Source organism: Nicotiana tabacum, chromosome 2, assembly GCF_000715075.1.
Source record: "Nicotiana tabacum cultivar K326 chromosome 2, ASM71507v2, whole genome shotgun sequence".
In the NCBI taxonomy this organism is placed as follows: Eukaryota; Viridiplantae; Streptophyta; class Magnoliopsida; order Solanales; family Solanaceae; genus Nicotiana; species Nicotiana tabacum.
Window position 1 is genome coordinate 104,999,760 of NC_134081.1, and position 27,057 is coordinate 105,026,816.

A 27,057-nucleotide genomic window follows, 5' to 3' on the forward strand; every position below is an offset into this window, starting at 1 on the left:
TAGAGTTTAAGTTTTGTGTGTTCACAATGTATAAATTTTTTATATTATTGGAGAAATTTGACCGACAATCGTATGTAACTTTTCATATCAAGTTAAATATGACAACCTTAGAAAAAGAGTAATAATCTACCATAATTAGTTAAATTATACTGATCGTGTAAATTTTTCTTACTTTATCAATCCTTTTGTTTATTACTAAATCCGTTCTAACTTTAGGAACTTTGAGATTTTGTCGGGAAAATCTCGACTAGGTCTATTTTTCTTTCTTTTTGGTAAGAAAGTAGATTTACTAGTACATGGAAAAGAAAAAAAAGATTTACTACTAAAATTATTTCCTTTACTAAATTTTATTTTCATTGGGTTTTTATGAAATATTTATACTTCTTATGTTTTATTTATTTATGATAGAATTTGACTAATATTCAGTTTATGGTGTTTATTAAATTTTATTTAGTAATAGTGGAAGAAAGTCTTAATAAAGTAGTTTAAATGTTTCTAAAGATTTGAATAGCTTATAACCTGTTTGGCCAAACTTCTCCAAAGGCAAAAGTATTTTTTTTTTCAAAAGCATTTTTTTTCTTAATTCAAGGTGTTTGGCCAAGCTTTTTTTGGGAGAAAAAGTGCTTTTGGGAAAAAGTAGAAAAAAGTACTTCTTCCCAAAAGCAGAAACAGAAGCAGTTTTGACTTTTCTTCTTATCAAAAATACTCTTAACAAAATATAGTATATATCAAAATAACCGTTAAATCTAATACTTAGGATATTAATGTATAAGTATTTTTTCTTATTTTTAGGATAATTTTCTAATATACAGTGACTTTAGGGGTGAATACTTTTATATTTGTTAAATAATTTTTAATATAAAAGAATTAAAGTATTTTTAATTTTATTTTCATATTTTACTTAAATAAAATAAAAATATTTAATTATTGTCTGTAATAACAAATTTTTGAGATTATTTATTTACTTATAATATTAACTATTAAATAAATCTATTCATGTCCTTTGAAAAGCTTGGCCAAATACAAATTATTGTTCAAAAGTGCTTTTCAGAGTGATTAGCCAAACACAAAATGTTTCTCTCTAAAAGTATTTTTTTCAAAAGTACTTTTGAAAAAAATACTTCTCAAAATAAGCTGATTTTTCCAGCTTGACCAAACATGCTATTAGTCTGATTTTGAAAGTCATGCGAAACATATAAACATGAAATCATGTCAAATGTTTTAAATTAATTCAAGATTTTATATAAATTAAACAAATGATATACCATTAATTTGAATGGTGGCGTTTGTTTGACCACTTCTTTAAAAAAACTGGAAACAAAAAATTCGCAAAACTGTGTTCGCTTGGAACTTGGAAGTCTTTGAAAACTTAATTTTCAAATATTTGCAAGATGATAAAAACCCATTGGAACTTAATTTTCAAATATTTGAAAAATGTTTTGAAAAATATTCGTACCAATCTTTGTAAAATCTTGTTATTTGAGTTGCTTTTGGTTTTAAAAATAGAGCTGTAGTTTCTTCAAAGCCTTTTTTTTTTTTCTAGAATCATTCGTAAAATTTTATTCCTACTTAATATTTACATCAAATCAGTATATTTAAAATTTATATTTTGCATGCACATATATATCACATAATAATGATAGTTATGGTGCTAAAATTCATTGCTTGAATTGATATCAACACGGAATGCGAATAAATAAAGGTAAAGAAACCGCATGTGTTAATTAATTGATGCGAAATTACATCGAATTAATTGTTGCAATTACTTGGTGTATCTCGGAATCAGCAAAGATTTTTCTGTCGTCTTCGAAAATACCAACAGGTGTCACCTTTTATTTTTTTTTAATTTATTTTTAAAAGAAAGACGAGGGGGCAGAAAATTGGAATTTACTTATACTGTACTCCTCGAGGTGTCATTGAATTATCAATTTTTTTACTCATTCCGTTCATTTTTAGTTATTCATTTTTAACTTCGATTCCTTTTATGAACAAATAAATAAAGTTATATATTTTACAATTTTACTCATAATAATGATAGTATTTTTATAAATCTTGAAAAATAATTTAGCAAATGAGTAGTTAATAATAAGTGTAAAACAAGAAATCTCTCTCTTAATTTAGTATAATGGACAACTAAAAATAAAAATATTTTTTAATATAGTAGACAAGTAAACGTGAATAGAGGAAGTATATCTTAAAGTAACCGAGTCTGGATTTTTCTTATCATAATCATGTTAGTCTTCCCATAATTGATACATAAAATAAAGTAATCAACCAATCTTAGCTATGTATACGGATACTATACAGATAACTACAGTATAAAATGAAATTATTCGATAATACATGGATAATATTACTATAAAATACACCTGATATGCAGAAGCGCTTAATATTTAGTTACTACTTAATTGGAGGTCAATTCTCTGTTTTTCTTTCTTTTTAATGTAATTTCACATTAACAGGCTAAACAGTAAACACCACAACAAAAACAAATCAATTTGACGAATAACTCATAAAATACTAACTAATGTGACCATAAATATTTCACTTTTTTATAAACGACTTCACTTGATATGACTTCAACTTTAAATGGAGCGAAGCATACCAAAAAAACGAAAAAAGGTGGAAAAGCTTATAATGAAAAAAACATAACATCTACTAGTAAATATTTTTACAGTTAAAAGAGTACTTTTTTTACTAGTAGGAATTGGAGTTGCAGCCTTTTTAAGTTTTAATCTCAGTAAAACACTATAACCTTTCAACTTTTCTTCCTTCACTATTCACAAACACAATCCAAAATACACCTGCTCCAAGTATTTGCTTCAAAATCGATAATTACACGACATATAACAATTTAGCAAAATATCCAATTGTATCAATAATAAGTTTTAAGACGACCACTAGTCACAATTTGAGTTATTAACTACAACAACATCAACAATAAATAATTCAGTATAATCTCATAAAGTGAGATTTGAGACGGGTAATATGTATATATATCCCTTATCCTTATTTTGTAAAGGTAGAGAGCATGTTCCAATAGACCCTCGGTTCAAGAAAAGATGGAAAAAAAATCGTAGCAACAACAAGATAAGTTGATAAAAAAAAATGAAGCAAAAAAAACCAATACATAGTAATAGAATTATGCATATAAGAAAATATGAGACTAATACTAATACTACTGACATGAACAAGAGATACGCTCGGTTACATACTAACCTTCTATCTAGTTCTCGATCTTGGCACTCTCTTATCAATGATCACTCGCAATTTGACTTATTAACTTGTATGGGTCAAAATCTGCCATAGAATATTTAAGATAAGATAACACTAAAGAAAGAATTCTCGAGTCGTCGTTAGTCGAGGTGGACCGGGAAGCAACAAGACTCATAGCCGAAGAGTCGACGAGAGCCTTGGTCGAGATGTCAATAATGGTCGAGGTCGAACACCGTTGATGAAGCTGTAACGGCTAATTTTCGAAATAGGATATTAAAGAGAATATTCTAGTGGATATTCTCTACATTTGTACTATTATGATTTAATAGGAATATGTCTCATATAAATAGAAAAAAGACTTTTGACAAAATATTCTCTCTCTCTCTCTCTCTCTCTCTCTCTCTCTCTCTCTCTCTCTCTCTCTCTCTCTCTCTCTCTCTCTCTACTAAGATACAAACACTACCTTTTCATCAAGATTCTCGTCCATATTGTTCCATACTTTTCCATCAGATCTGAGAATAATTCGAACATTCTAGAATTTGTCTGTCACTTATCATTGTCAGGAGAAACAACCATCTAGTTCATCCTTTATTGGATGAATCATTCCTCCTATTTACTTAAATGTCATTTATTGTTATTCATTGCTATTGAATGCTACATTATTGCTCATGCTTTTTGGAATAGCTATTGCACGCTGTTGTCATTCTTCTACCAGATCTATTTGACGCTAATCACGTTTTCGGAACTCACATCTAAAAATATTGTCCTTACCTAGGTTTAACCCATTATCACATAAATTTAATTATTTGAACAAAGAGTTATATTTTTTGGTCATATAATTTGGCGCCGTCTGTGGGAGATTTTCTTAGTTAAGCTTTTAGTTTCTTCTAGATCTACAACTAATACGAGTCACTAACGTAAAAAAAAAGTAAAAACAAAATCTCCTTTCTTTGTGTGCAGAAATCCCAACATGGCAGGTAACCGAGAAGAAAGGACGAGAATAACAAATGACCTCCCAACTAACCTCATGAACGTCATCAATGAAAGCTGTGAAATGACAGACGAAGACGCAATGCCTAGTGCCTCCCCTAGGCGAGATGGGTCGATGCCTCCTCACTACAGCATCACAAAATCTCTTGGTAAGGGGGGCTCCACATATGTGGGGAGGAGACGCTCCAGCTGTAAAAAATCTCCTCGAAGCATGGTTAACTGACACGCTAACCAGCGTCCTCTACAAGCCCGCCCGGGACACAACTACAAAAAACGCAAGGACTCGCGCTATACAACCAATAGACGAGCAGTGCAACCAACTCCCTCCTCCTCCAACGACAGTTATTACTCACAATGTCATTAATAGTGCAGGTGACAACGCCCTCGCAACCATTTTGAAAAGGATGGAGGAAATGGAGAATGATAAAAAGGCACTCCGAGATCAAATGAAAGAACACCAGGAAAGGGTCTATAAAATACTAGGCGCCCCAAGCTGTTGCCAAAGAGGGATGCCGGTTGGTTCATCGAATAGCCGTACAGTGATGATGCAGCCCCACATGCTATACCAAAAACCTTTAAAATGCCTCCCTATCTCAGGATATATAAAGGCACAACCGACCTCGAAGATCACGTAACTCATTATGTCACCGCCGTAAAAGGCAACGACCTCGTCAAGGAACATGTGTCTTCTATTTTGCCGAAAAAGTTCGGCGAATCCCTCACTGGAGGAGCATTAACATGGTATTCGTAGTTACCAGCACGCTCCATTCAAACCTTTGATGAAATGTCCTACAAGTTCGTAACGGCTCATGCCGGAGCCAAAAAGGCCGAGGCAAGAGTGAACAACATATTTGTCGTCGAACAATCTCTGGGAGAGGGATTAAGGGACTTCCTCGCCCGGTTAAACCGATTAAGGATGACTTTACCAAATATGTCTGAAGGGATGGCAGTCACAACCTTTCAGAACGGATTGAGCAGGGATGGTTCTAGACCAACGAGGAAATTGTTAAGCCGGTTGATGAAGTATCCCCCAACCACTTGGGATGAAATCCGTAGTGCTTATTGTGCCAAAGTTCGTGCAGATGAGGACAACCTTAACGAGCCAACTCACCGGCTAATCTCAGTACAAGCGGAGTGAAGAAAGGATCGAAGAGACAACGCCAGAAGAGATCACCTGATCTCACGACCTAACAGGGAACAACAGCAACCATACATCAGAACGGCCGCCGCCCCTCTCCTCGCTACGAAGAAGGTCCATCCAGACCAAGGACGGTAACTCATCGGAACGACAAAGGTATGCCCCCTACTGTCTGCTCACAATTTTTGTGTGTCACCTACAGAGATAGCCTACGCCCTAGAGAAGCTCGGACCAAAAGTGAAGTGGCCGCCAAAGATGAGATCAGACCCTAATACCAGAATGTCCGACGCACTCTGTGAGTTCCACCAGGAACGAGGGCACAAAACGGAAGATAGCATTGCCCTAAGGCAGGAGGTCGTGAATATGCTACGTCAAGGACATCTTAAAGAGCTGCTAAGCGATAAGGGAAGAAGCAATTTCGCCAGAGGGCATGAAAATCAAGGGCCACCCAAACCACCCTCACTAGCCCGTACCATCAACATGATCATTGGAGACGAAGCCTTTATCAACATCGTGAAGTTCACCACTACACACAAACTCAAGCGATCCATCACCCGCGAACGGTACGACGAACTCAAAGAAAGTATCATCTTCGACAAGTCGGATGCCGACAGTTTGGTCTTTCCTTATTATGACGCTCTCATTATTACTCTGCGAATTTTAGATACTTATGTTAAACGTATTATGATTGATGACGGAAGTGGCGCATGCATTATTCATTCTCGAGTACTTACCCAAATGAAATCGAGGATAAGATAGTGTCGTGCTGCATCACGCTAACTGGTTTTAACAATGCAGTTGAACAGACATCTGATAAAATTACACTCCCCTTTGTGGATGGTAGCATAACTCTGGAAACAACATTCCACATCATGGACCAAGACATCGCGTACAATGCCATTGTGGGACGACCATGGATATACCCCATTAAGGTCGTCCCCTCCAGCTTATACCAAGTCATCAAATTCCCAACTCCATGGGGAATATTCAGCATACGAGGAGAGCAACGTACATCCCGGGAATGCTACCGCATTGCTTTAGACAGCACGACCTCCCAACAAAGGAAGGACAAAGAAAAAGAGGCATAGCAATCAGCAGGGTCGAGGTCGGGGAAGGCATCAAAGATCCCGACATAGTCGAAGCCACAGGATCGACCATAGAAGACCTCGACCCCATTCAATTAGACTTCTACGACCACAAAAAAAGGCCTATATCGGTTGCAAGCTCCAGGACCCAGGTAAATTCAGTCAATTCTCAAAAGCTAACGCGAATTTGTTTATTTTCAACCATGTAGATATGCCGGGCATCCCAAAGGAGATCACCACGCACAAACTAAACGTCGACCCCTACCACCCCCCGGTGTGGTAGTCTGGCATAAATTCAACTCTGCAATCAATAATGCAGTGCACGAGGAAGTGGAAAAACTGTTAAATATGGTTCCATAAGGGAATCAAAGTATCCCAAATGGGTCGCCAACATGGTAATGGTTAAAAAAAAGAATGGGAAATGGCGGATGTGTGTAGACTTTACAGTCGTGAACAAAGCATGCCCAAAGGATTTATTCCCACTGCCTCACATCAACCAACTCATTGATGCCACGCCCTGACATGAGCTGCTAAGTTTCTTGGACGCTTACTCAGGTATAATCAGATCTTCATTGAAGAGGAAGATCAGGAAAAAACAACATTCATCACCCACCAAGGAACGTACTGTTACAGGGTCATGCCCTTCGGATTAAAGAACGCGGGGGTGACCTATCAAAGGTTGGTGATGAGAATGTTCAAGGATCAGCTCGGCAAGACAATAGAAGTATATATAGATGACATTCTGGTCAAGTCGAAAAGAGGAGAAGATCACATCGATCATTTGAAAGAAACTTTCGACATACTCAGACGGTAGGGAATGAAACTGAACCCGGAGAAGTGTGTGTTCGGCGTAGCCTCAGGAAAATTTCTAGGGTTCCTCGTATCACAACGAGAGATCGAGGTCAACCCTGACCAAATTAATGCCATTGAAGGGATACCCGAACACTTGACCATAAAAATAACAGGTCTAAAGATTGACTGGCCACATCGCTGCCCTATAAAGGTTTATCTCACGATCGTCGGATAGATGCCGTAAAATCTTTGGCGTACTCAAGGAAGATAATGGCCTCCAATGGACTTCGGAGTGCGTCCAGGCTCTAAGGGAGCTAAAGGCATACTTGTCGTCACCGCCTTTGCTTTTAAAACCTGAGCCGGGGGAACGTCTCCTCGTTTATCTAGATGTATCCGAGGTAGCTGTGAGCGCAGTCCTAATTCGAGAAAACAAAGGTACGCAATCTCCCATCTATTACTTTAGAAAAACATTAGTCGATGTCGAAATGAGGTACCCGCACCTCGAGAAACTGGCTCTGGCCTTAGTCGTAGTTTCACGAAAGCTTAGACTGTATTTCCAGTGCTACCTCATCTCGGTCGTCACAACTTTCCCCCTAAGAAGCATTTTACATAAACCCGAGTTGTCGGGGAGGCTGGCCAAATGGGCCATTGAGCTTAGCGAGCACGATATCACATACCAGTCGCGAACGGTGATAAAGTCATAAGTGCTCGCTGACTTCAGCGCAAAATTAATTCCTGAAGTCGAAAGGGAAGCCCTCCAAACTTCCCCCCAAACATAAGACCTCTAGGTCCTACTCACTGACCGCGCATCCAATGCGTCGGGGTCCGGACTGAGACTCGTACTCGAAGTCCCAACCGGCGAAGTGATTCGCCAGTCCATAAGGTGCCCGGACATGACTAACAATGAGGTCGAGTATGAGGCCGTAATTGTAGGGTTGAGACTAGCACTCAAATATGGAGCAAAATGGTTAAAACTACGCTGTGATTCCCAGCTCGTAGTCAACTAAGTCACAGGGACTTTCCAAATCAAGGAACAAAGACTGCAAAAATACCAAACTGAAATCTGTAAGCTGCTGCCCGAGTTCGACGGATGTCAGCTTGACCAGATTCCACGAGCATAGAACGCCGAGGCAGACGGCCTCTCCAAACTAGTCGTAGCTACCAAAAGCATCACAACAGGAGACAAAAACGTGGTCCATCTCCTCAACTCCTCGCTAGACCAAGTCGATGTAAGAACCATTAACTTAACTTGGGACTGGCGCAATCGTATTATCGCATATTTGCAGGATTGTACACTCCCAGGCAATAAAAAAGAGGTCAGTAAACTGAGAATGCAAGCAGCCAGATACAGTATCCTCCATAATGACCTATACAAGAGAACCTACGGCGGCCATTTAGAAAAGTGCCTTGGCCCAAATCAGACTAGGCGCGTCCTTAAGAAGATCCATGAAGGCCATTGCGAGGCTCATTCCAGCAACCGAGCGCTGGTCAGATACCTTATACGGGCGGAATATTATAGGCGCACCATGAAAAATGAGGCCGCAGAATTAGTAAAAGATATGAGCAATGCCATAAGTACGCCCTAATGATTCACCAAGCGAGCGAACACCTCCACTCGGTCACCTCACCTTGGTCGTTCATCAAATGGGTAACGAACATCGTAGGCCCCTCCCGATAGGATGAGGTAACGTACGGTTCCTTTTAGTTTTAACTAACTATTTCTCTAAGTGGGTGGAAGTAGGAGCATTCGCCCAAATACGGGAACATGAGGTAATCACTTTTATATGGAGAAATATCATATGCCGGTTCGGCCTTCCCAAAGAAATAAGTTACGACAACGGACCCTAATTTACAGGAAAGAAACCGCCAAATGTTTCGAGAAATAGCATATCAAATGAATACTCTCAACCTTGTACCAATCCGCGGGCAATATGCAAGCAGAGTCCTCCAATAAATCAATACTAAATATCATGAAAAAGAAGCTCGAGGACGCCAAGGGTCTGTGGCCAGAAGTCCTACTAGAAGTATTGTGGGCATACCGAACAACGTCGAAAATAAGCACATGAGAGACGCCCTTCTCTTTGGTCTATAGGACCGAGGCGGTAATACCAGTCGAGGTCGGAGAGCCCAGTCTAAGGTACTCCCACGAGAACGACACAAGCAATGACGAGGGCCGAAGGCAGGAACTCGACGAAGAGATATGGCTTATATAAGAATGATTGCCCATAAACAATAAGAAGAACATTATTATAACAAGAAAGCAAAGGTCAGACCGCTCAAAATCGGAGACTACGTACTGAAAGATAAAACCCAAGCGAGCAAAGATCCTAGGGAAGGTAAGTTGGGAATAAATTGGGACGGTCCATACAAAATCACAGCAAAAGCGAATAAAGGATCATTTCAGCTAGAAACAATGGAAGGAAAGCTACTACCAAACAACTGGAATATCAGCCACCTCAAATAATTCAACTTCTAAAGGAAAGAGTGCCCCCAAGTTGTACTCTTTTTCCCTCACTTGAGTTTTGTCCCTGTTGGGTTTTCTCAAGGAGGTTTTTAATGAGGCGACGAAGGGAACACTCCATGTATAAGTACACGAAGGCTAAGCCATGGTTACTATTTCATTGCTTGACCTCTCACTACTCTCCAGATCGACCAATGAAGGGACTAGATAGACCGGGACTGGGACTTGAACGCCAACCAACACACAAAATCTATAAATTTCTCCAAGTATGTAACAAATGCAACAATGTCAAGGCAATAAACGTTACATTTACCAATGCATTTCTCTCAAATTCAGGTTATGTTCGACCTCGCTTGAACTAACACCTACCGGCCCTCGGCCATAATTAAATTCAGTTTATGTTCGACCTCGCTCAAACTAACACCTACTGGCCCTCGACCATAATTAAATTCAGGTTATGCTCGACCTCACTCGAACTAGAACCTACTGACCCTCCACCATAATTAAATTTAGGTTATGTTCGACCTCACTCGAACAAACACCTACCGGCCCTCGGTCATAATTAAATTTAGGTTATGTTCAATCTCACTCGAACTAACACCTACTGGCCCTCGACCACGACTAATTTCAAATATATTCGACCTCGCTCGAACAAGAAAGCAAAAAAACACGCAAGTATAGAAAAACTAACCACGGAAAAGGAAACAGATGCAGAAAATAATCTGGGAATTCCATTTCATGCTTAAACATTTTTTACAAAGGCTCGTGAAGACACCGGCAAAAATACACAAGCTTGCAACAAAATAAAAAAGAAGGAGAAAAACTACTGGTCGCCACCATCGAGTTCTTCAGCACCATCGCCCTGACCGCCGATACCTGGGCCATCTCGATCCTCTTCTTCATCACCATCTCCCTCAGGGTATGCAACATCATACTAGGTGTTCTCTTTAATCTGGTCCACGCCCCCGTCCCCCTCATCCTTGCCAGCCTCAGGCGTGGCGGGATCATATCCACAAGTGACCCGAGCCTCGCAGACCTTAACACGAACATCTTCAAGGGAGACCACAGAAACAAACCTCTCCTTATACAAATCTCGAAACACGTCCAACTGAGCTTCAACATGAATACATTCCTCGTTCAGGTCCCGTGGAACATTTGGTAAATTTGAAGTGCGAGAGGAAGACGGTTGCTCAAACAGTTGAGCCTTTTCAGCCTCTAAAGCGGCCACCCAGTCTTGGAGAAGGGAGTTGTCTTTTTCTAGCTCTCCGATCCTCTCCTCCAATCTATATTCTTTTGCCTTCGTCGTAGATTGATCAATCTCCCGCTCGGCTAACATCTCCGATTTTCTCCGAGCCTCCAACGGGAAGACTCCGCCTTCTCAAGCTCGCTCTGCTTCTCGACAACTTCGCCATGAAAGCCTCCATCTATAGCTACTCCTCCAATTGCCTGTGCAGCTCGACCACCTGCGTCTGAAGATCGCCACATTGAGCCTTCATCGCTCTGCTGACTTCGAGCTCTTCCTCCCTACTTCTCAACGTCCTCTCAAGAATATTACACTTCTCGATGACTTTCACCAGCTCGTCATCCTTCTCCCTCGGACCTCTTTGCTCCAACATGGATTGTGATCTGTTGGGTAATACATCAATGTCTAAACCCGTCTCATAGCTGTCTTCGGCAACGCCTTTGCCTATCCCATCGACCGGCAAAGAAGTATCATCAGCTGGCTGCATAGTCGACGACCCCTCTTGCCGCGAAGTGTCAGAAACCCTAGTGGCCGGCCCTTCGAGTTCCGTCATCGCAGAAGGGAGAGACACACCTTTGTTGGCCTCCGCCAACTTCGGAATCTCAGATGCCGGCCCGACATCATTTTCAATGACAATAGTTGCCGTCTCACGTAGTGTAAAATCATCCATCACCGAGCCAACGGCCCGGGCAACCCCATCGCCAATATCCACTGATCTCCTCTTACGGGGCATTAGTTCCCCATCACCTGGAAACGACTCATCTTTCTCATCTATGAGACGGTATAAGGAAGAAGCCGAAGGTTCCGCTGCTGAAGTCTCCGCAGATAAAGAAGGAATTGATGTTGAAGCAACAGCTGACAGGACCGAGGAGTGAGCAGAATCAGTCGCGGTCGTAGAAGAGGCAGGAGCCGAAGAGGCAAAAACTTTCCTCTTATGGAATGCAAGTGTAGGAGCTCTCGACCTCTTCGGCCTAGCTGAAATTAAGGGAAGTACAAAGGGATAAGAAAGTTAGCCAAAACAAACCACAAAAGAGAAATAACTAACAGGACAAAGACAAGAGTAACTTGCCAGTCGAGGGGGGAGCCGACCCAAACACCTTGAAGAAGTCCAGCCACTCACGAATCCCCGCAATATGAGGGAGAAGCCGACCGACCCAACCAAAAATATCCTTGTAACACCCCGGAAAATTTTGAAGTATTTCAGTGTAAAGCCCCATAAATTTCTCAAGTGAATTCAAGGTTTCGTGGTGCTGGAGTAGGCTTACGTGTTTGAGGATGGTATAAAATCTTCGCGGCGAGCGTGCGAGCTGCGGTTCAGACTTTTTGGGTTGAATAATGCATCGAAAAGTAAAGAAAATTCTTTTGGCGAAAAAGAGCGTTTATGCGGTCCATTATGCGACCGCATAATCACTCTGCGGGACGCATAATGGCCGCAGAAGTGAGTATGAGAAGGGCCAGTCTGGGGGCAATTATGCGGTCGGCTATGCGACCGCATAACTGTTATGTGGTGCATTATGCGATCGCATAACAGTTATATGGACCGCATAGTGACCGCATACATGGACAGATTTTTGGTCGTTTTGGTCTGTAATTATGAGACCGATATGCGGTCCGCATATCCATTATGCGGTCGCATATGCGACCGCAGAACCTTTTTCGGAGCTCCATTTTTGGATTTTTAAAATCTGACCCTACTTCGTTAAATACACGCTTTGGGTCATTTTTGAGCAAAAAAATCTGATGTTTTAGAGAGAAGGGAGAGTGTTTTAGAGAGAGAGGAAAACCCTAGGCTAATTATTCATCAAGTCTTGCTCAAATCTTGAAAGATTAACAAGGAAAACCCACAAGTTCTTCATCTAAGAGGTAAGGTTCCATACCCTAGTTTTCAATTTCGAATTGGGGTAGAAGATGGTTGATTAGGAGTATGATTCATGGGTATGAGATTATTATTTATACATGCATGTACCAATAAGAATTGTGGGAAGATTGTTGAGCTGAAATAAGTAAGGATTGGGTTGTGGAGTGAAGGAAATCTTGTAGAAGAACCTTGTGGTTAAATTGCACACCTAGTGTCTGATAAAATGCTCAAATGAGCTGAGACCATGAATATCTTCCTAATTATGGTTCAATTTTGTTATGTCTCAAAATAGATCGGGATTGCTAAGAATTTCGAATCATTCTAGAGTTAAGGAAGCTCGATTGAGGTATGTTGGCTAAACTTTCTCTCTTGGAATTGAATTCCATAATGTTACCGTGAGTTTCAAAGTATGGGTTGCGTATTAAAATGTTGTGACTTTGAATCGCATTTCAAATGAAAGCTAGTATGCCAAATTGTGTGCTAAAATCTCAATATTCTTAAGACGCTTAATTGCTCATATGTGTACCTAAAGTCTTGATTGGGAATGTCTTATTGTTGATAACCTATAAAGATATTTGGAAGTAAAATCAGTGGATTGGGGATATAAAGTATGGCCAACGTGTCAATAGTGAAAGGTATACTTGTGGCCAATGGTGCCGATGTAATGAAATAATGTGAGAAAGATTATAAAATAAGCTTTGACTCAACTATTCCAAAATTGACTTCGACAATATAATCGGCTAAAAGTTTATGAACTCAAGTGATGCCCATATGTGGCTATTTTAGCTAATGCTATGCTTTGTAAGTAATTTTCAATGTGCTTTGTATTCTTACATATTCGTGAGTGGAAATTGTGTATGATTTTAATTTGTGCTTCGATTGCCAATCATTTTACTCCATTTATTAGAAAGAAATCGATTATGTTTAAAGCCTTCATTACTAATGAACTTAAAGTTGTAATTTCTGGAATATTCTACTTGTTGATAATTATGATGATGATCTATGAAAGGGAAGAAATGAAAGTGTGGAATATAAAATACGGTCATTGCGCCATGAATAAAGAATCATATGTTTGGCCAAGAGAGCCAATGAAATAATAATGTTGTAAGTGGTTGAAAGTACGGATTAGGTGATATGTGATGTGAAAGGTTATGAGATGTACGCATTTGTACTTTTGTTTCCAATGTGTTATGAAACCCTATGGACGGTCTTTGAAATGCATAGGTATATTATGTTATGAAACCCTATGAGATGTACGTATTTGTACTTTCGTTTCCAATGTGTTATGAAACCCTATGGACGGTCTATGAAACGCATAGGTATATTATGTTATGAAACCCTATGGACGGTCTATGAAACGCATAGGTATATTATGTTATGAAACCCTATGGACGGTCTATGAAACGCATAGGTATATTGTGTTATGAAACCCTATGGACGGTCTTTGAAATGCATAGGTATATTGTGTTATGAAACCCTATGGACGGTCTATGAAACGCTTAGGTATATTGTGTTATGAAATCCTGTGGACGGTCTATGAAATACATAGGTGCATTGTGTATAAGAGGTATAGATGTACGGTATGAATAAGCACTGTGAACGGTCTATGAAACGCATAAGTGTATAATATGATATGTGAACACTAAGGACGGTCTAATGAGACACATTATTAATGCAGACAATATGTGCCCCTTTTGTTGTCCTTGTTTGTACAGGTTGTTTCAATTATATTATATTATGTGTTTCACGTATAGATCATATGGGCATTCTATTTTGAAAGAGGATTTTTAGCTATACATACTAATGGTATTCGACAGTACTAACGTCCCTTTTGCCGGGGGCGCTGCATCTTTAATGGATGCAGCTGGTTCTACAGCAGGTCGCATTGATCAGTGATAGCAGTACACTCCTTTCAGCCGATTTGGTGAGCCTTACTTCATTTCGGGGTCATGTATCTTTTGTTTCTCATGTACTTTGTGATTGAGGTATAGCCGGGGCTTTGTTATCGGCATTCCTATATTACTCTTCAGTTGTACTTAGAGGCTCCGTAGACAGGTTGTGGGTGGTATTTGATGTTGGGAATTGGATTAGAACTGTTGGTATTTGGCAACTTATTTTTCAATAAATCTATAAACTCGTACTATTTTGGAAATATTGAATGATGCTATTAATGGGAATGAAATGGAAGTGGTTAATGAAACCTCTTCAGTATTTGATTAACGAAGTACATCTCCTCTTTATTCATGAATGAATCTGGGTAGAATGAAATATAACAGGCTTGCTCAGTCGGGTTCACTCGGTTGAGCGCCTGTCGCACTCCTCGATTTTGGGGCGTGACAGTCCTCACCCAAAGGAGGAGGCGAGGTCTTGGCTACAAAATAAAAGAACGAGAGGTCAGAATCCACAACTAAGAAAAATAATCTAAGTACCTACATGCAAGGGAGTGGGGCGCTTACGAGTGCAATTCTAAGCTTCAGGGAAGCCGTCGACGTTGGCCACCACGTCCTCAGTTCTAACGAAGAAAACGTTGAGCAAGAACTGGCGATTAGCCTTGTCGTCCATCTTCACCACTAGACATTTGCCTCATCGGTGGCGGAGATTTAGCATCGTCCCCCTATAAAAGTTGGGGGCGAACAGGTGCATCAGGTGTCGAACTATGATCTCGACCCCGGCTAACTCCGTGAACTTGGAGAGCATCATTATGAGCTTGTAAACATACGATGCAAGTTGAGCCACAAATGTCGTACAAGCGACAGAATTCCTCCGCCAGCGGGAGAAAAGGAAGAGTGTAGATGACGTGAAAAGGGATAGGCGTAGAATGCACAATACCCAGGACGGTGGTGCTGCACCGCATCCCACCCGGCAGGGATCAACTCGGCGTGATTAGGAAGGCCGTACTTTGCCTTGATCTCTAACAAATCAGCCTCCTTCATCGCCGACTTAAAGGTTCCGGGTTTGGCTTCAGGCAATTTCGAGAAATCAGACCTGACATCGGGGTTACAAGGAACTATCTCTTCCACAGTCGGAAAGCTTCCGTCGTCTGCAGTGGGAACGTTCTCCACATAAGGAGGAAGAAGAATCACTAGAGGAACCAGGCCACTTCCCTCGCTGGGCCCAGAAGGTATGTTAGACATATTTTCAACGAAAGAGAGGAAGGTATCAAACAACGGAGAATTAAAAATGATAAGGATCATTGGAGCGGAAGGAAAAGATGCACAACAATGGAAGAGGAAGAAGAAGATACAGGGTTTCGGTGTAAGAATTTCGTAAAGTTTGAAATTATACCCTCACACCCCTATTTATAGGAATTCAAGCATCATAACCAAGAAATTGATTCATCATTACCTGACATCATAACCGAAGTAGCAGATTCAATCAAAAGACGTACGCAAAACGAAGCAGCGCATCGGAAAAATGCATCATAATGACGCACGATGTCATGACGTCACCTTGATTCATGGACAGCACAACTCCAGAGTTTGCGGCTCACAAAGGGCCACATTGCCAGCTCGCCCCAATCATTACGACCTGGTCAGCTCATCCAAATGTTTTGACCGCAATAAACGGAATCCGCTCATCAAGCCCGCCTGAGGCCGACCTCAATAAGCGGAGGGGCTAACTGTATGGGTTAAAATCTGTCCTAGAATATTTAAGATAAGATAAAACTAAAAAATAATTCTCGAGCCGTCGTTAGTCGAGGTGGACCAGGAAGGAGCAAGACTCCTAGCCAAAGAGTCGACGAGAGCCGTGGTCGAGATGTCAATAATGGTCGAGGTCGAGCACCGTTGATGAAGCCGTAACTACTAGTTTTCGAAATAGGATATTAAAGAGAATATTCTAGTGGATATTCTCTGCACTTGTACTATTAGGGTTTACTAGGAATATGTCTCATATAAATTAAAAAAGAAGACAATGATATGAGCAGGTGACATTCATTTTGAAATAACAGGCTTTTGACAAAAGATTCTCTCTCTCTTACTAAGATACAAACACTATCTTTTCATCAAGATTCTCGTCCATATTGTTCCATACTTTTTCTTCAGATCCGAGAATAATTCGAACATTCTAAAATTTGTGTTTCACTCATCATTGCCAGGAGGAACAATCATCTAGTTCATCTTTTATTGGGTGAATCACTCCTCCTGTTTACTTAAATACCATTTATTGTTATTCATTGTTATTGAATGCTACATTATTGCTCATACTTTTTGGAATAGTTATTGCATGCTCCTGTCATTCTTTTACCAGATCTATTTGACACTAATCACGTTTTTGGAACTCACATATAGAAATATTATCCTTAACTAGGTTTAACCCATTATTACATAAATTTAATTATTTGAACCAACAGTTATATTTTTTGGTCAAACATAACTAATCGTAAAAAATGATAAAGATAAAAGATGTATAAAAAATTTACAGGTTATATATTTATTAGTTTAATTGATTAATTCAAAGACGGAATGTCAGTAAATATTTCTCTAATTCAATCCAAAAAAAGTAAAAATTGAATGAGAGAACTCTTTTACGATGAATTTGTCTGTTTCCTACCAAATGCAAAAACAATAAAGAAGCAATAACTTGTCATTTGGTATACCGCGTTGATGTAACATTAAGATACTTAAAATAGTGTACAAAAGCTTCCTTTGAATTAGTCCAATGATATTTATGTGCATACGTTATAACTACGTAGAATGTTTTGGGGGAATTCTTTTGCAATTTACTGAAGCAATGTTCTTTTTTGACATATATTTTAATTCATGCAAAGATTGGTACGGCAGGGGGCAGGGAGCCATTAGCTTTTACACTTCTTTTGACTATTTTTGGATTGCATGGGAAGCACCAGTAATGGATGTGCTTGAGTGGTAACAGGGAGTTACTCTTTTATCCTTGATTAAAGTTATCGAATTCGAGCTTTAGATATAGAGTCGATTTTGTTAGAGAATGTTTTACTTCCAGTAACTGATTTTCTTATGCGAATTTGAACTTAGTCGGACACCAACCTGAATATTGAACACCGAACGTAAACCAAATAAAAAAGATCACGTAGAACAAGTTAGTATTATGAGTATCTGATACGATCTATTTCTTTTTTAGGCTTCCTTCTTTTCTTAGTGACAAAACCAAACCCTATCAATTTTATAATGTAGTTATAGCCCTCATTGTATCTTATATTTTTTCCCCTTAAATTGAAATTATCACCATTTTTGTTTTATAATTGAAAAAAAGGAAGGCCGAACAGTCCTAATTAACATAATTGAAGGCTGCCCACTTTCATTTGAACCTTGGTCTAGAGTATTGTGAGTTTATAAGGATATCGTATATGATATCAATTTATGAGCATATAGTGTAATTTTTTTTTACCAACGTTACTATAGTTATCGTTTCAACTATTTCACTTCGTTTTTCATACTAGTATCATGCTAACTAGCTAATGCGTATGAATTTGTTGGTATAATTGTTTACCTTCAAAATCGGATAACAATTAAATTTGTAAGTGATTTTAAGGATACGCGTATTTATTTGACACAAAGCAGTAAATAAGCACAAATTAAATAAATAAGGATGAAGTAAGCTCAAACCACACGAGGAAGACTATTTAAGCCTTAGTGAAATATTTGCCCTCGATCTGGGCTCGTAACAGCAAGCACTGACGAACGAAAGTAGAAGAACTAATAACAGAAAAAATAATGATATATTACCTTGGAATACGTGTTACAATACCCTTTATGAATTATCAAACCCCTTTATATAGTAGAAGAGTCATACTTTAGGTACAATTCTATAAAAGGTAAAAAAAACTTTTGATTTATTGATTGCCGGTTCTTTATCCGTACGTGCCGAGATTCCCGTCGTAATATTCGGTTGGTCACGAGTATTTCGGTCTTCCGTTCGCTATGCTGATAATGTTTCCTCAAAGTCGTTTGAGGCTGGGATCGGTACCGGGATCATGGCCTCGATATTCTCGAAGACATGCGTCCTGTCTCCGGGTTCTAGCTCGGTGGGACTTGGGGTCGATCTTCATTCCTTTATTGTTATGTCTCGAGTCTAGCTTACCATGTCAGAGGCTAGGATGCACCACGCGCTCTATTTCGACCGTATACAGATAGTCCCCGTGTTTTGCGAAGAGTAGACGACGAGAAACGACATGAGCTTCCGACCCTCACTTCAATACACCGTGACAGAAATAACAAAACAACCGAAACGTCTCGCCATTCAAGTCCTGATGGCATTAAATGCATGTCAGCCGCCGATCGGCCATTCCTGGATAGGAACCTTCGTTGAAACACTATAAAGACCTCTTCATTTGCTCATTTTAACTTTACATCCAAGCCTTCTACCCTCGTACCCTTAAGATTTTAATACTTTATAGCACTTTCACTCCAATTATCAGAGATCCTTTGCAAGAGCTCTTGTTTATCTTTATCTCAAGAAAACAAGTACAATCCTTCAACTTCCTTTCTTTCTCCATTTTTCCTCCATCTTTTAAAGAAATAGTAAAGACTTCCAAAATCGTCCCCTAGAAAGAAACTCCTTCTACTCCGCGACCGGCTACTGAGGTCGAGGAGACTGTTTCGCGTACTATCATCGATGAACCAGTACCGGAACCCCCTTTAAAAATGTTCATCCTCGGAGGATGCTCGGTCAACGCCTATTTCAAGGTTGAAAAACCTTCCTCCGTACAAGGCCGGTGTGAGGAGGTCTCGAGATACATATGCTCGATCACGGAAGAAGTCCTCCCTACGATCTGAAAAGACTGCAACTGGGCCGGTAAGGGGATAGTGATCCCTGATCCTGATGAAACCATTACCACCCATGTCGAGGGATACCAAAGTGTTTATACTTATCCCTTTACATTGGGCCCGATGGACCCGGTCATTGTTGATTTCTGTAAGAGGCATGAGGTATGCCTCGGTCAGATTCATCCTTCGCTAAGGAGGATCGTGATCCTCCTCCAGTTCTTCGGGAGCAGAATCGATGGGTGCTCGTTCACCATAACCATCTTCTATGATTGTACAATCCTCGAATCTTCCGCAGGGGGGGGGAGGGGGCTAATAAAGCTCGTGCGCCGGGCCAGCAAAGCCCCATTCTCGAGTATATATGAAAACCGAGATCGGGGCTGGCAAGGCCATTTTGTCCAAGTGAGGATTTCGGACCTGATCCTAGTTGAGCGCATGCCATTCCCGAGAAGTGGAATACATCACGTAAGTACAATTTTATTTTCGAAAGTCAATTTTATACTTATTTCCTTCTTACTTATCGGTGTTTTATGGAGGCGCAGCCATCACTCGGATCCCGAATGCTGTCCTTCAACTCAAGGAGTAGGTTGAGGGTATCGTATCACAGATCCCCTACTCTGAGCGCTCATGGCGCAAGCTCTCGAAGGGCTATCGGGAGGCCCGTTCCCATGGTGAGACTCCTTTCCTAAGTAGGCCATATTTGGATTCTTTTTTTATCATTAAGTCCTCACTCCCTTTACTTCTTTTTGCAGGTTTATATAAAGGATGCCGAACTGAGGCCTCCAGTTGGTAGCGAGGACTTACCTACCGAGTCCCCTGCTCCGAGACATGCCGGAGAGAAGAAAATAAAGAGGGCTCCAAGTTCCCCGAGCTCGGAGAAAAAGAAAATAAGAAGAAGGCCGGTGCCCAAGCCAAAAGACAGCACCAGTGCCCGAGCACCACCGTCAGATTCGCTCTACCGGCTAAGAGACGAGTCCGAAGAAGAAGAAGAAGAAGAATAAGCCTTTGTCCTGATAGCTCGCGTGCCGTCGCAACTTGAAGGGCAAGGGGCCTCTGAACTAGAGAATCTCGAGACCTACCTGCCTCAAGCTATGGAGGTCGATGAAGAGGCTGGGGCTGAGGCTTCCCGGGATGCGGGCAGTTCCCCGAAGGAAACACTCGGTGTGATAGACATCACCGAATCACCCTCATTTACTGAGTCCATGTATAACAATATCCAAACGGTGAAAGAGCGTCCCAATGAGGGGGCCCGTGGAGCGGACGACCCCTTCCACGGCTTTTTTGATGGCGTGCCTCCACCGCCACGGAGGACGTCACTGGATTGGGTGACTTAGAGGTACCAAAGAAGACTCTATATTTGGGAGCAAGCGGGCCTTACTCAAGCCCAAATCTGATCAACCGGTTCCCAGCTCTGAGTATGGATACTCACCGGAAGCGGTCCATCATCATCTCCATTCCGGAGGATGCCCGGGTCCTCTTCGCCCCCGTAGGGGTGGCCAATTACCTTCGGTGTCTGGTGACCGAGGAAGAACAAGCCAAGATGAACGAGGTAGATGCGCCCTGCCTGTTCAACGAAGCATAAAAGGCGCTAAACCGGGTAACTTTAGATATCCCTTGATGACTTTAATTCGTACTTAGACAAATTCATATATAACCCTAACATTTTTCTGTTATGTTTGTAGGCCTCGGTGCTTTACCATGAAACTTTCCTTGGATATCGGGACGAGCTGAACCATCTTGAAGCCGAGGTCAGAGGTCTCACTGAGAAGAGAGATACCTACAAACTCCTCAGCGAGCAGCGTGAAGGGGAGGCTAAGAGCCTCCGAGCTGAGCTAGAGGTGGCTCGGAAGGAGCATGCTGACCTGATCGAATATATAAAAATATTTGAAGTTAGTGACGATGAGCTAGACATAGTGACTAATGGTCGAAATCCGCAGGTCCAACAGAAGATTGATCGGATCGACCAACTCCGAGCTGAGATGAATGCAGTTAAGGCCGAGGCCGAAGAATGGAAAGGCAAGATGGATTGCCTGTCCTCGGAAAAGGAGAATGCTCGGGCGCAGCTGACTTCGGCAGAGGTCCAGCTTTGGGTGGAAAAGGAAAAAGCTGAGGTATGGACCCAAAACGTTGAGGAGCTCTGGTCTCAGCTAAGCTTGGCCGTCTCCGATTGAGAAACTCTTGCCAAGGAGCTCGAAACGGCCAAGTCGGTGGTTGCGGTGGTCAAAGCTGATGCCGACGAGATGGTGGCTCAATATAAGGCTGATACCGAGGTGGCCCGGGATCAACTAAAATATGTCGTCGAGCATGCGAAGCGGCACTCTCGAAGAGAGGCCCTCGAAGAAATTCATGCTCGGGGTTTTGACTTATCAGCTGAGATTGAGAGTGCTAAAGGACTCAAAGTCGAGGCCAAGAAGTTGGCATATCCTGAGGATGAAGAAGAATTCGAGGGTTCGAGCGGATACGAGGGTGGAGGGGACTCCGAAGACCCCGGCGATGAGGCGGGCTCCGGTGAATATCAGATCGTTTAAGTGTCGTGTACATTTTCCTTTGCTTTTGTATTTTTGTACTTTTGTACTTTTTGTTAAGGCCGTTTGGCCTCTGTAAAGACATTTTATATATATAATATAAGGCTTCTTTTTTCCCTTCGGCGGTTTCTAAGTTCGTTTTACTTCGCTTTATTCTTTATGTTTGCAAAGATTGAAATGCCTTAGCATATAATAATTAGGTATTGTTTGGAGGTTCGAACAAGCCTTTCTTTCGATAATATTTCGTTTACGATTCATGGGGGCTCGGTATGACTGGAAGCTTTCCTTAAAATACTTAGAACGTTTTAGATGATAATTTTGCCGAGGGTAGCCTTTTGAACCGGTTTAGAAATTTTTGAACCGAGCGGTTTTAATATGGCCGTAGCCTTTTTAGTTTGGGTGTTGCCTAGTAGGCTTGTTACCCTGAGTTATCCGGGCTTGCCCAAGATAACAGTCCTCGAATGGGGATGGCCGTAGCCTTTAAGGTTCGGGCACTGCCTAATAAGTCTTGTGCCCCCGGGCTCTGATAGCCCGGACCGTCCGAGTTTGTCTTTGGATGGCAGTCCCTGAGTGAGAGCGATCCTTTGGACCCGGATAAAGGCAACTCTTGGGCTCAATTTCTTTAGGGGATCGAATGTAGGAAATTCCTTAAGAGAAAAGAAAAAGGAAAGAAAATTTTTAAGGGACAAGATATTTATCCGCAAGGAAGAAACTTTTTTTTTTTTAATTTCTATGCATAATATATATGGCTACACATGTGTACAAGATTTGTGCCAGGGCTCGAGCAGTCTATGTGGGCACGGTTCATTTGACCGTTTGTCCCTTACAATAAATCCTATCGATCGAGCCGAGACCATTCAATCACAAAGTGTCTTTCCTTGTTAAAGTCATTATCCGAAGGTGATGCCCCCTAGTGTTCTAGGTCAATCATAGAAAAGCCTCAAATACTGTTGTTGTGATCTTCGACACCGGTTCGAAATCGGTTTTCAATTCTAAGTTAGCACGATTTACTGTTGTCGTGATCTTCGACACCGGTTCATAGCCAGTCTTCAATTCTAAGTTAGCACAATTTACTGTTGACTCGTTAAAAACTTTGCCAGAAAATCCATTTGGGACAAAACCAGTTCAAGGGAAAAAGAGTGCAACGCGTGCTTTCAGGCCTAAATATTGTGTCGTTCTTCGACGGTCGCCTGCAAGTGTTAGTTCAAAATGCAAATAAGTAAAAAGAATGAATGGGATCGTACCTTAGCAGTAATATCGCTTCAAGTGAGTTATGTTTCAGTTGTTCGGTAGTTGCTCACCGTTCATTGTTCAGATCGTTAAAAACCTTGTCGAAAAATCCATTTGGGACAAAACCAGTTCAAGGAAAAAAGAGTGCAACGCGTGCTTTCATGCCTAAATATTGTGTCGTTCTTTGACGGTCAGCTACAAGTGTTAGTTCAAAATGCAAATAAGTAAAAAGAATGAATGGGATCGTACCTTAGCAGTAATATCTCTTCAAGTGAGTTATATTCTAGTTGTTCGGTAGTTGCTCACCGGTCATTGTTCCGAGTTTGTATGATCCCTTTCCGGTGATCTCGATAATTTGATAAGTACCTTCCTAGTTTGGCCCCAAATTTCCTTCATTAGGGTTCCGGGTGCTTAGCGTAACCTTCCTTAATACTAAGTCCCCGATATTAAAATGTCGAAGATTGGCTCTTCGATTATAATACCTATCGATCCGCTATTTTTGGGCGGCCAACCAAATAATGGCGGCTTCGCGCCTTTCATCTATCAGATCCAGGCTCTTATTCATGGCTTCGTCGTTTGATTCTTTCGTTGCATATTGGAACTTGGGACTCGGTTCCCCAACTTTGACTGGTATTAGAGCTTCAGCGCCGTAAACTAATGAAAATGGGGTGCCCCCGATACTGGACTTCGAGGTCGTACAGTATGCCCATAGGACTTCAGGCAGGATTTCCTTCCATTTTCTTTTGGCATCAGTCAACCTCTTTTTGAGGTTTTGGAGTATGGATTTGTTGGTGGACTCTGCTTTTCCGTTCCCACTAGGGTGGTACGGTGTTGATAGGATCCTTTTTATCTTATGGTCTTCGAGAAATTTACTTATTTTGATGCCGATGAACTGTTTCCCATTGTCGCACACGATCTCGGCCGGCATACCGAACCGACATATGATGTGGTCCCAAATGAAATCGATGACTTCCTTATCCCTGACCTTCTCATATGCCTGGGCTTCCACCCACTTAGAAAAATAGTAAGTCATAAATAATATAAATTGAGCCTTATCGGGTGCCCATGGAAGGGGGCCAACGATGTCCATTCCCCATTTCATGAATGGCCAGGGTGACAAGACCGAATGAAGCAGCTCTCCGAGTTGATGAATCATCGAAGCATGCCTTTGACATTCATCACATTTTCGTATAAACTCCTTCGCGTCATTTTCCATGTCGATCCAGTAGTAGCCGGCTCTGATTATTTTTCGAACCCTGAATGATTTCCAAAGGTACCTTCGTGAATTTCCCTCAGAACGTACTCGGTATCTCCCGGTCCTAGACATATCGCGAGCGGGCCATCGAATGTTCTTCTGAACAGGGTTCAATCTTCGGACAAGCTAAACCGGGTTGCCTTCGTACGCAGGGCCCTCGATTATTTTGGATCCGAGGGTAGTTTTCTGGTCTTTAGATATTCTATATATTTGTTTCTCCAGTCCCAAGTTAGGCTTGTTGAGTTTATCTCGGCGTGGCCTTCTTCCACTACCGATCTCACGAGTTGTACGATTGCCCTCGAATTTAACTCGTCGTCCTCGACCGACGACCCCAAGTTAGCAATGGCATCGGCCTCACTGTTTTGATCTCGAGGTACGTGTTGTAGAGTCCACTCCTTGAACTGATGTAATGTTACCTGCAACTTATCCAGGTACCTTTGCATTCATTCCTCTCTAACCTCGAACATCCTATTAACTTGGTTCACCATAAGGAAGGAGTCACACTTAGCTTCGATTACCTCTGCCCCCAAGATTTTGGCTAGTTCGAGACCTACAATTGTGGCCTCATTTCGGCCTCGTTGATAGTCAATTTTACAGTCCTAATAGATTGTCTAACCACATTGCTTGTTGGTGGCTTCCAATAGATTCCAAGTCCGGACCCTTTTGCGTTCAAGGCGCCGTCCGTAATGAGGGTCCAGATCCTCGAAGAAGTCCCTGAGTTCAACAATAACTCTCTTTCAACTTCGGGTATTAGGGCTGACGTAAAGTCGGCCACAAAGTCTGCCAAAATTTGAGATTTAATGGCGGTTTGGGGCCGATATTCAATATCGTACCCGCTGATATCCACGACCCACTTGGCCAACCGTCCCGAGATCTTGGGTTTATGCATTACATTCCTCAATGAGTAAGTAGTCACGACACATCTGGGGTGACACTGAAAATACGGTTTTAGCTTCCTAGAGGTGCTTAGCAAAGCGAGCGCCAATTTCTCTAGGTAAGGGTATCTAGTTTCGGCCTCGCTTAAAGTCATGCTAACATAGTAAATTGGAAATTGTGTACCTTTCCCTTCCCGGACTAGGACTCCACTTACCGCTATCTCCGATACTGCTAGGTACAGGTACAGCTGCTCGTCCGTCTTCGGTGTGTGGAGCAGCGGTGGGCTCGATAGATATCGCTTGAGCTCCTCCAAGGCCCGTTGGCACTCCAGGGTCTATGAGAAGTTATTCTTCTTTTTCAACAGTGAGAAGAACCGGTGGCTCTTATCGGAAGACCTCGAGATGAATCGCCCCAAGGCGGCTATGCGTCCGGTTAATCTTTGTACGGCCTTCACGTTGTCCACAACAGTGATAACTTCGATGGTTTTGATCTTATCGGGGTTGATCTCGATTCCCCAGTTGGATACCATGAATCCGAGGAATTTACCGGATCCGACTCCGAATACACACTTCTCCGGATTCAGCTTCATATTGTATTTCTTCAATATACTGAAGGTTTCCTGCAAATGTTTCAAATGATCCTCTTCTCGTAGGAACTTAACTAACATATCTTCAATTAAACCTCTATTGATTATCCTATTTATTCCTCGAACATCCAGTTTACTAGGCGTTGGTAAGTGGCAACGGTATTTTTTAATCCGAATGGCATCATATTATAGCAGTAGGTGCCGTACTTAGTGATGAAAAAGGTTTTTTCCTGATCGTACGGGTTCATCTGTATTTGGTTGTACGAGGAATGGGCGTCGAGAAAATTGAGGATCTCGTGGCCGGCCGTTGCATCAATCATGTGATCGATGTTGGGCAGAGGAAAGGAGTCCTTAGGACATGCCTTATTCAAGTCTTTATAGTCTACACACATTCTTAATTTATTCCCTTTTTTAGGGAATACCACTACGTTTGCTAACTAATCTTGGTATTAAACCTCCTGAATAGACCCTATTTCAAGGAGTTTAGATACCTCATACTTGATGAAAGCATGTTTGATCTCATACTGGGGTCTCCTCTTCTGCTTGACCGGGTGGAACTTTGGGTCCAGGCTTAGCTTGTGAGTGGTTATTTCCGGCAGGATCCCCGTCATATCAAGGTGGGACCAAGTGAAACAATCTTCGTTAGCTATAAGAAATTGAATAAGTTTTTTCCTGAGCTCGTGGCTTAACCCTGTGCCCAGGTATACCTTTCGATCGGGAAAATGTTCGATTAGTACGACTTGCTCCAGTTCCTCGACCGTTGATTTGGTAGCGTCGGAATCATCGGGGGCTATGAAAGATCTCTAAACTCCGTAGTCGTCGTCCTCGTCTACCCCTTGTTTCTCCGGTTCCATCGAGGCTGGTACCGATAATTGCTATTTGGCCTCGTCTTTGGCCATCAGATTCAGACCCTTCGATGTCGAGAGTGTGGATGCCGAGATCACTTCATCGACCGCGAACATCTCCTTGGCGGCCAGTTGTTTCCCGTAAACTATTTTGATACCTTCGAGTGTTGGGAATTTTAGTACCTGGTGCAGTGTTGAGGGTATTGCTCTTATGTTG